Source organism: Sturnus vulgaris, chromosome 5 (assembly GCF_052056855.1).
Source record: "Sturnus vulgaris isolate bStuVul1 chromosome 5, bStuVul1.hap1, whole genome shotgun sequence".
Classification (NCBI taxonomy): domain Eukaryota; kingdom Metazoa; phylum Chordata; class Aves; order Passeriformes; family Sturnidae; genus Sturnus; species Sturnus vulgaris.
The window spans coordinates 7,618,369-7,626,479 of NC_142247.1; positions in this window are offsets into that span (position 1 = coordinate 7,618,369).

Genomic DNA, 8,111 nt, shown 5'->3' on the forward strand with positions numbered 1-8,111 from the left:
GATCCACTCTCCAAAACAGAAGATCATTTCCTCTGTGAAAAAAATTCTTGAGAATTCAGTAGACTTTATTTCACAGAAAAACCCACCCCAAAATAAAATACCAAACAGCAAAGCAACCAGAAAAAAAAACCTAATAACCCCAAAACCAAAAAAGCTAAAACCAAAACCCAACACCCCCCAAAAAAAGATTCACATGCTTTGAAGGGGTACCTAGCAGAGAGCTCTCTCCTTAGGTGAAGTTGTTCTGTCTTGGTTCTCCTCAGGTTGCCTGCCACTCGAATGAAATCCTTGTCTAAGGACTCCTTGCATTTTTCCAAAAGCTGGAGTTTCTGGGTCCAAAGATGTCTTTTCTCTCCTAATTCTTGCTTAAGAGCCTGTGGAATTGTGAAGTTGCCATGTGGTTAGAGGAGGAGCAGAACCAGAGCCTTAATTTTCATGGTGAGAACCGAGTTCCCTGCTCCACCAATTAATATCATCACCTACATCCCACACTATGCAACTCCACCAGCAAGGTGGAGATACAGCAACAAAAACTATTGCTCATAAGAGGAAGTTCTAATAAAGATCATCTTGCAGGAAGGCCTGTAATTTATCATTTAGGCTTCTGTGGCCCTTCCCTCAGAAAGACAAATGGTACCAAATTGATTTTGTATTACAGCAAAATAAATGAAATAACCAAGAAACAATAAAACCATCTGTTTGTCATGCATGCCTAGCAGATAATCTCTCTCAGGGATTACCCCCACCACAAAGGCTTTTAGATTTACCTCTGGTTTGTAGGAAGGCAAAGGGTAAAAATTAAGTGTTAGGTAACACTCAACTCTATACTGCAAACCACTGTTCAGAGAAATAAAGTACTGAGAAGAAGAAGCCAGTGCTCTCTCTCTGACCTTGCTCAACTGAACCCATGAAAGAGTGTCCTCAGCTTTTTAAGAATGCTTGATGAGAGTCAAACAGAGGTCAGGAAAGAACAAAGTTTATATTCCTGGGATTTTGCAGCAATTCTAAGGGGAAAACATCAATCTTTCAAGTACAGGCCACATTATCTGCTTGCAAGTTGGAGTCTGATGGTCATGAGCTTTAAATAAAAAAAAAAACAACAAAAAACACATCAAGTATTATGCTTTAAAAAAAGAAAAGTAAAAAATAGGCAGTTTTTGCTGATAGGTTTCCTAGGATGACATGGGATGTGACCATGTGCAACTGCCCACATCCTGAGGATCTGTTTGCCAGCCAAGGCAGGCAGCAGTCACTTGTAGAAATACCATGACCCTGACGGGGTATAGGCTTATCAGGGCACATGTACCAGTTTTATTTCCCAGTAGAAGGGTGAAAAAGATTCTGCTGTCACTATATATGCTTAAATACATGTATATATGCACAAAAACATCTGTTGGCTTTATATGTCTAAACTCCTTTAAAATGTTTTTCAAAACACTAAACCCCAGCAAAACATGTCCATAATATATTTCACAGGAAATAGTGGGCAAGGCTTCTAGTGACAACTTCAGTTGACAAACTAATTAAATCTTGGGCCATGTGCTTTCTCTGAGGCTGAAAGAAGCTACTTGGAATATCTCTGCCTTTTTTTTTTTTATCTACAAAACATGGTGTTCAGCTCCATGCACACAATTTCACATGTATCTGGGTTGTTCTGTTTAGATGAAGATAATTTTTGACATGAAGTCATTTCCCATCCCCCACAGGACCCTAAAGGATGGGACCTTTTATTTTCAAAGGATTTTGTTCTTTCTTGATCCTCTGTGAGCTCAGTTTCCAAATGCATCACTCTTTAGAAGTCAGAATAGGATTCATTTGCCACAATCAACTCCAACCCCCACATCAAAGGTTTTTTATCTTCACATGTTTAACAGGAATATGATCCCAATGTGAATGTAACTTCACAAGCATTTTTCAGCTCTGACAGCTTTCAAGGAGGAGGTTTTCAGTCAAGAGCAAAAAGCAACAGCAACTCATGAGCCAGCAGTTTGTTAGAGTCTACCCAAAGGCACATCTGGGTGAAGATTATTGCACCTTTCCTAAGGGGAAGGTTTCATGATTTACCTGAAGAAAAATTATTTAAAAAAACCAAAAACCTGTCTCCAGGACTGGATGGCTCCCAGTGATTGATCCAGCCCTGCCCAGGAGACATTAAGAGGCTCAGCTACAGCATTCTGCAGCACAAAAGAAAAAAAGAAGTGGAGCTTTCTGCCCAAAGAGCCAACCTCAGGCAGCACATCACATCACATCACATCCCCTGGTGGTGCTGTCACCCAAGGGAGAGGAATTGAGGGGTTTGACATCCATTAGGGAGCTGAAAAACAGCATTAATGTACAGCTTGGGGTTGCTGGAGCATCCCTAACAACAGATCAGCAGAAAGGAGCAGGTTAGAGAAAAAGCCATATCTGGCAAAATGGAAATTTCAGAAATCGTGCTGTTACAGGGGAGAGAAGGGAACAAAAAAGTGTTTAGTTGTGTCCACAAGCACTTGCTACTATACAGGGAAGATACTTTTACAGTACCTTGAGAAAAAGTCTGTGCTTGAAAACCTTACTAGAGGTATGAGGAGTAGGAGAATTGCATTATGCAAGACTAAGTTGTAAAACAAGATTTTGTTGAAATTTTTCCTGTGGAATATACCCAGTAAAAGCAGAACTCTTTGCCTTTCACAACCAAACAAACCCTGTGGAGGTTTGGATTTGGAAATTTGGTTATAAAGCCTCCTCTGCTAATTGACCTGGTTCACCTGTCCTTTTCTTTCCAGCAGAGTTTAAACTAAGGGAGGTCTTGCGCAGGACAAGCCAGCAAGAGCACAGCGTGAAAGTGAACAGCAATCATCCTTTTCCTCCTCAAAAAACCCCAGTCAAAGAAGATATTTCTCTCCATGCAGCCATCTCTAACCTCCAGTAATAAATGCACACAGCATGCAGCAGCAAGGTACCCACCTGCAGCTTTTGCACAGCCCCACTATTTCACTAAATGCTTCAGAGAAAGTTACTCACCACAAGTTTTCTTTCCCAGACCTGTTGCAGGTCCTCATCAGGATCTTTCGCCCATTCTAATGAAGCCGTGACAAGCTCCTCTGCTTCAGAGACTTGCTCTTGCTGAAAAACAAAATAAACCCCAGAAAAACTTCCCCAAACTCCAGCATATCTGATGCTCTAGAACAACTCTGCCCAGAATTACCCAGGATATAAATTAGTGTTAGAACAGGGGCCAAGTGATCTTATTAAACAATGATCCCCTCCAATCTCAAACTATTCTTATTTTTTTCAAAAGGAGCAAACAATCTGATTATCAATGCCTGGGGAACTCCTAATTAAATTGCTGATCAAAGACAACACCTTCACCCACATAAGCTTTACCACTGACCAGGTTTTGCATGATAGTGTTGAATTTTTCTCCTGCATATTCAGGCCCCTGCAGCAAAAGCAGCACTTCACGGTCCAGTGTTTCATCCAGGGATGTCCACTCAGTCCTGATCATCTTGGAAGGGATGGAAGAGCCAGAGTTTGACATCCCTTTATTACAAACCAGCATCAGTGACATTTAGACTTTCCTGAAGTACCCCTGCTCTGCATTTACTGGAAGGTCAGAGTTACCAAAACCTGAGGCTAGGAAAAGCTGTTTCAAAATCATCACATCAATGAGTATTAAAAAAACCAAAACAACAAAACCAAGAAAAACAAACCCTCCCCCCCCCCAAAAAAATCCCCCCAAAAGCCAAAAAAAAGCCCAAAACAAAAGAAACCCAACCTCCAAAAAACAACTCCCCCCAAAAAATTCCCCCAAACAAAAAAAAAAAAAAAGCCAAAAAAAAAAAAAGCTTCCAAAAACAACCCAAAAAACCCACCTAAAAAGCCTCACCTAAAAAAAAACCCCAAAACAAAAAGAAATCCTAACAACAAAAAACAAAAAAAAACCAAAACAAACAAACAAAAAAAAAAACAAAAAAGCAAACTCCCCCCAAAAACAAAATCCCCAAACCCAAAAAAACAAACAAAAAAACCCCTAAAAACCAAACAAAAACTCCAAAGAACCCCCAACCAACTAACAAAAAAAAAAAAAAAAACAAAAAAAACCAAGCCAGCCAAGCTGCTGAGTGATGCAGTGTAAATATTCATGGCAGGGTAGGCAAGAGGAAGTCAGTAATTAATTCTCTTTATTCAGAGGAGTCTTTACCAAGTGATGAATAAGCAGAGCCCTGGCTCACAGGTTGGAAGGGCAAACAGTGACTCACTGGGGCTCTGGGGAGCTGCAGTATGGGATGACACCTCCACTCTTCAGAGCTGCCTCCCCAAGCCTCCCTCTCCTTCCTGGCCCTGAAGATTCAGCCCATTTGTACATTTTTGTTCTTGCTGCTATGCATGCTAGCTCTTTGCAAATGCACCTTGTACAAAAATAAGCAGGAATCACTCGGCAGCATCTCTCTGCTGTCACCTGGGATGCACAGTTTATATCTGGAGGGAAAACAGCACACAGGGAAGGATGGGACTGCATGGATTTTCTAAATGAATGGGGACAGAACAGCCCAGCTTAAAATCAGAACCAAAGCCATAATTGCAGCAGGATGCTCTGCCTAAACTGGTGTAAGACAGCTTCAATAACACCCTACTTGCAAAAATTATCAGTGGAGGATTGATAAGGGGGGGATCATGCTGCTGTTGGTGTTGGAGAATGCCAAGACCAGCCTGATTCCTTGATCCCAAAGTTAAAAATTCTGAGGATGTGAAGAACTATGTTTTCTGACAGAAACTGGCAGCAGTGAGGAAGTGGCAGGCCAAGCTCATGACAAAGGACCCAACTGAGGTGGCACAGCTGGCCTGGAGAGATGTGACAGTCAATCACCTCATACCATAAAAACCCAGGCCCATTTCTTAAAGTCAGGGGCTTCTGACACACCCCTTGTAGCAGGGTGTGAGTGGAGATCTCTCCTTCAAGTGGAGACAACCTCAAAGCTACTCCTCAAAGCTGAACAAAAGATTTGCCCACAGTGATCAACATGGGTAAGTAACAAACTATTTAAAATTATTAGCTTGGAAATTACTGGATTAATAGCTAGTGCACTGTACAAGCAGTTATAAGTAAATAACTCTGATTAAAGTCTTTCAGCCTAATCATTATCTTCTATTTACATAAAGAATAAAGAAATATCTTTAATTACATAAAGAATTTTATTAATTTAAATATATTTGGGTTGCCATCAGAGATGCTTATCAGAGTTCCTTAACAATACATTAGATTAAGACCCAACAACTTTATCAAGATGCTCACTCTAATGCTGAATTTCCTTTCTCACTGCAGTCAACTTCAAAAAAAAAAAAGTCTCCTTTCACAACTGAAAAAAATCATTGTTCATGTCTAGTGTAGGCAGCAGAAGAAGCAGACTGTCAGTTACTTTCCACAGCACAAAAGCCTTTGTATATTGGAAAGCTGATACCTTCTCCCATCAGTCTGTTCTCCTGCCAGCTAAATGCATGACCCTGGAACTGGATGATCTTTAAGGTTCCTTCCAATCCAGGCCATTCTAGGATACTGTGAACTAATTTTTCATGTCTACAAATGTTTTGTTTGCTCTTCTTTGGACTTTCTCCAAGGTGCTTGGAACAATATTGCAACCTTCTCATTGTGTGCTTATATGCTAGGAATAATGGCTTCAAATCCCAGAGTTATCAAATCATCTACAGGGAATGAGCTTTGTTCTGCCTCTGCTGATGCAAGACGACTGGGAAGAGATTAATTGAAGGTTTAATTCATACCTCAGAAGACTGTGCAAGCTCCAGTTCACAGTGCAGTGAATTTATCCCTTCAGGAACACTGCTGTTAAATTTGCATAGCAATGGGAAACTCAACCCATTCCTAAAAGAAGCAGGAAAAGATTATGTATCAGTCTTTTTGAATTTCTGATGAAGTGCCTTTCCCGGGATTTGGCCACAATACTCACGAGATCAGCTCTTGCTGCATGTGTTGGATGTTCTCCAGCAGTTTGTTTTTCTCAGCCCGCAGTGTCTGAAACACCCGTGGGGTTTGGTTGGAGGCTGCCTTTGCCATGCAGGACCAGCACAGGCCAAACCCAACCCAGCCCTTACCTCTATTATTGAGGAACACTCCACAATGGCTAACTTGAGCTCCTTGATGTCCTGCTCCTTCTGCAGAGATTGTGGAGAAAAAAAACCAACAAAGTTATATTCAACCCTCCATCACAGCAGTAAGATGTATGATTTAGCTTGAGCAGCAACCTGAGTATGACATAAAATTTAAATTAATGTGAATTTAAAAGAATACAGTGAGTTACCTTGCATATTAACTAATAGAAAGCACTCAGATGACCTTTCCTACCTAAATTCTGAAATTAAGGAGACAAACCCTCTTTTCCAGGCGCTGTACTTTAATTTATTATTCACGTGGTTTCAGGTCCAACAAATTCAACTAGGCAGAAGCATTCCAGTTTTAGTTTAAAAAGTGCTCTATGTTATATTCCAGCAGGAGTTTCAATCCCAACTGACCCTTCAAACAAGTTGCAATACTCTGAGTTTACTTATTTTTCATTTTTAGAGTGTAGCACTCCCTAGATTAAACACGACTTAACAGAAAGGCTGAAAAAGAGTCAGCCCTCGTGGTAGGACTGAGGAATTGGCTTTCTTAGCAACCAGCAATGAGCTCCAGTCAGGTTATGCCATTCCAATAAGAGACACTGCACAGACAGCTGAGAATTTATAAGAGAAAACAGGAATTTCGAGTAGGAGCTCTTGTCCTCTCACACTTATATGAGTTCTTCCTACTCTGTCTTTAAAAAATCATTGAGGTTTTTGAAAAAGATGAAGTGCACAGAAAGCTAAGCAGGAAAAGTGAGGTTATAAAATCAGATTATCCTAATGCCAGCAAGTAAAGTCAGTTTCCCACACCAGTTTCTTTAAAAATATACCAACCACTCACATTTATCCACATGTAATCCAGCAGTCTACTTTCAAAATTCCCATTTAGTCAATAGACTAAGAGAGTCTTGTTGAAATAAAATTATACTACAGACCTCACAAAAGCTTTGACTCATTCAAGTAGGAGAAAGTGAAAGCTACTTTAAAAAAAAAATTAATAAATTTATGCCCTTAAGCTGTTTCTGGAAAAACAACCAACCAAACCAAACTATTAAAACACTCAGCTACAAAGTTATCAGCTGGTTAACACCAGAGTTCAGTTCTCTTTTTTACTATTTAAATTCAGCTGCAGCCACTTTGCAGGGAGGCCAATAGTCAAATATTTCCTTAGGAGATTGACAGCATGTTCTGCTACGTAGAAACTCCACTGGCATAGAAGGCTCTTTGCATAATTCATCAATCCAGAGAATGCCAGCACATTTCTATAGTCTTATATCTTTGTTTTCTAGTATAAAATGCATGTTTAAAAACATCAGAAGCGTTCACTCCTCAGCAAAGCCTAGATAATTACACCTGAGCAATAAAAGGACAGATTTCCTTTTCCATTGGGCTCCAAGTCACCATTTCCAGTTTGACACTAACAATTTCAGTAAAAGACACGAAGGCAAAGACCTTCAGTAGGTCCCTGCTGAACAAAGTAGCCTTTAGAAGTTTCTGGACATTTTGTCTGAAGTTTGCAAGTTTGTTTTAATAGGCTGTGATATTTAAAAAAAAAAAAAAAAAAAAAGGGCAAGCAAAATCCTGAAACCTTTAATTATGCTGACTCATAACCAGGTCCTAAAGCAGAGCTCGCCTACTTTGAAGCCATTTATAGGATCAGGTTCTGCACTGTGAGAAGAGTAGAAATGAAAGTGCCACAGTGAATACTACTGCCTTGCCTTTTTACACATCATCCCATCAGTACAGAGCAGGAGCCTGGGCCCATGGAAGCTGGGGGTTGGAACAAGGTATCACTCAAGTCCCTTCCATCCCAAACTATTCAGTGATTGTGTGCTTTTCAGATGGTAAATAGAGTATAAGCAACTAACCTGGATCAGGCTTGCCTCTTTATTCACCACAGTGCTCTCATAGACATGGGCTTGGATCTGAAGAATGAAAAGATCAAAAGTAAACCCAGCCATCAGTACAGACCATGATAAAAGTCTGCTCCTATTTCCTAGGGAAAAAAGAGTATC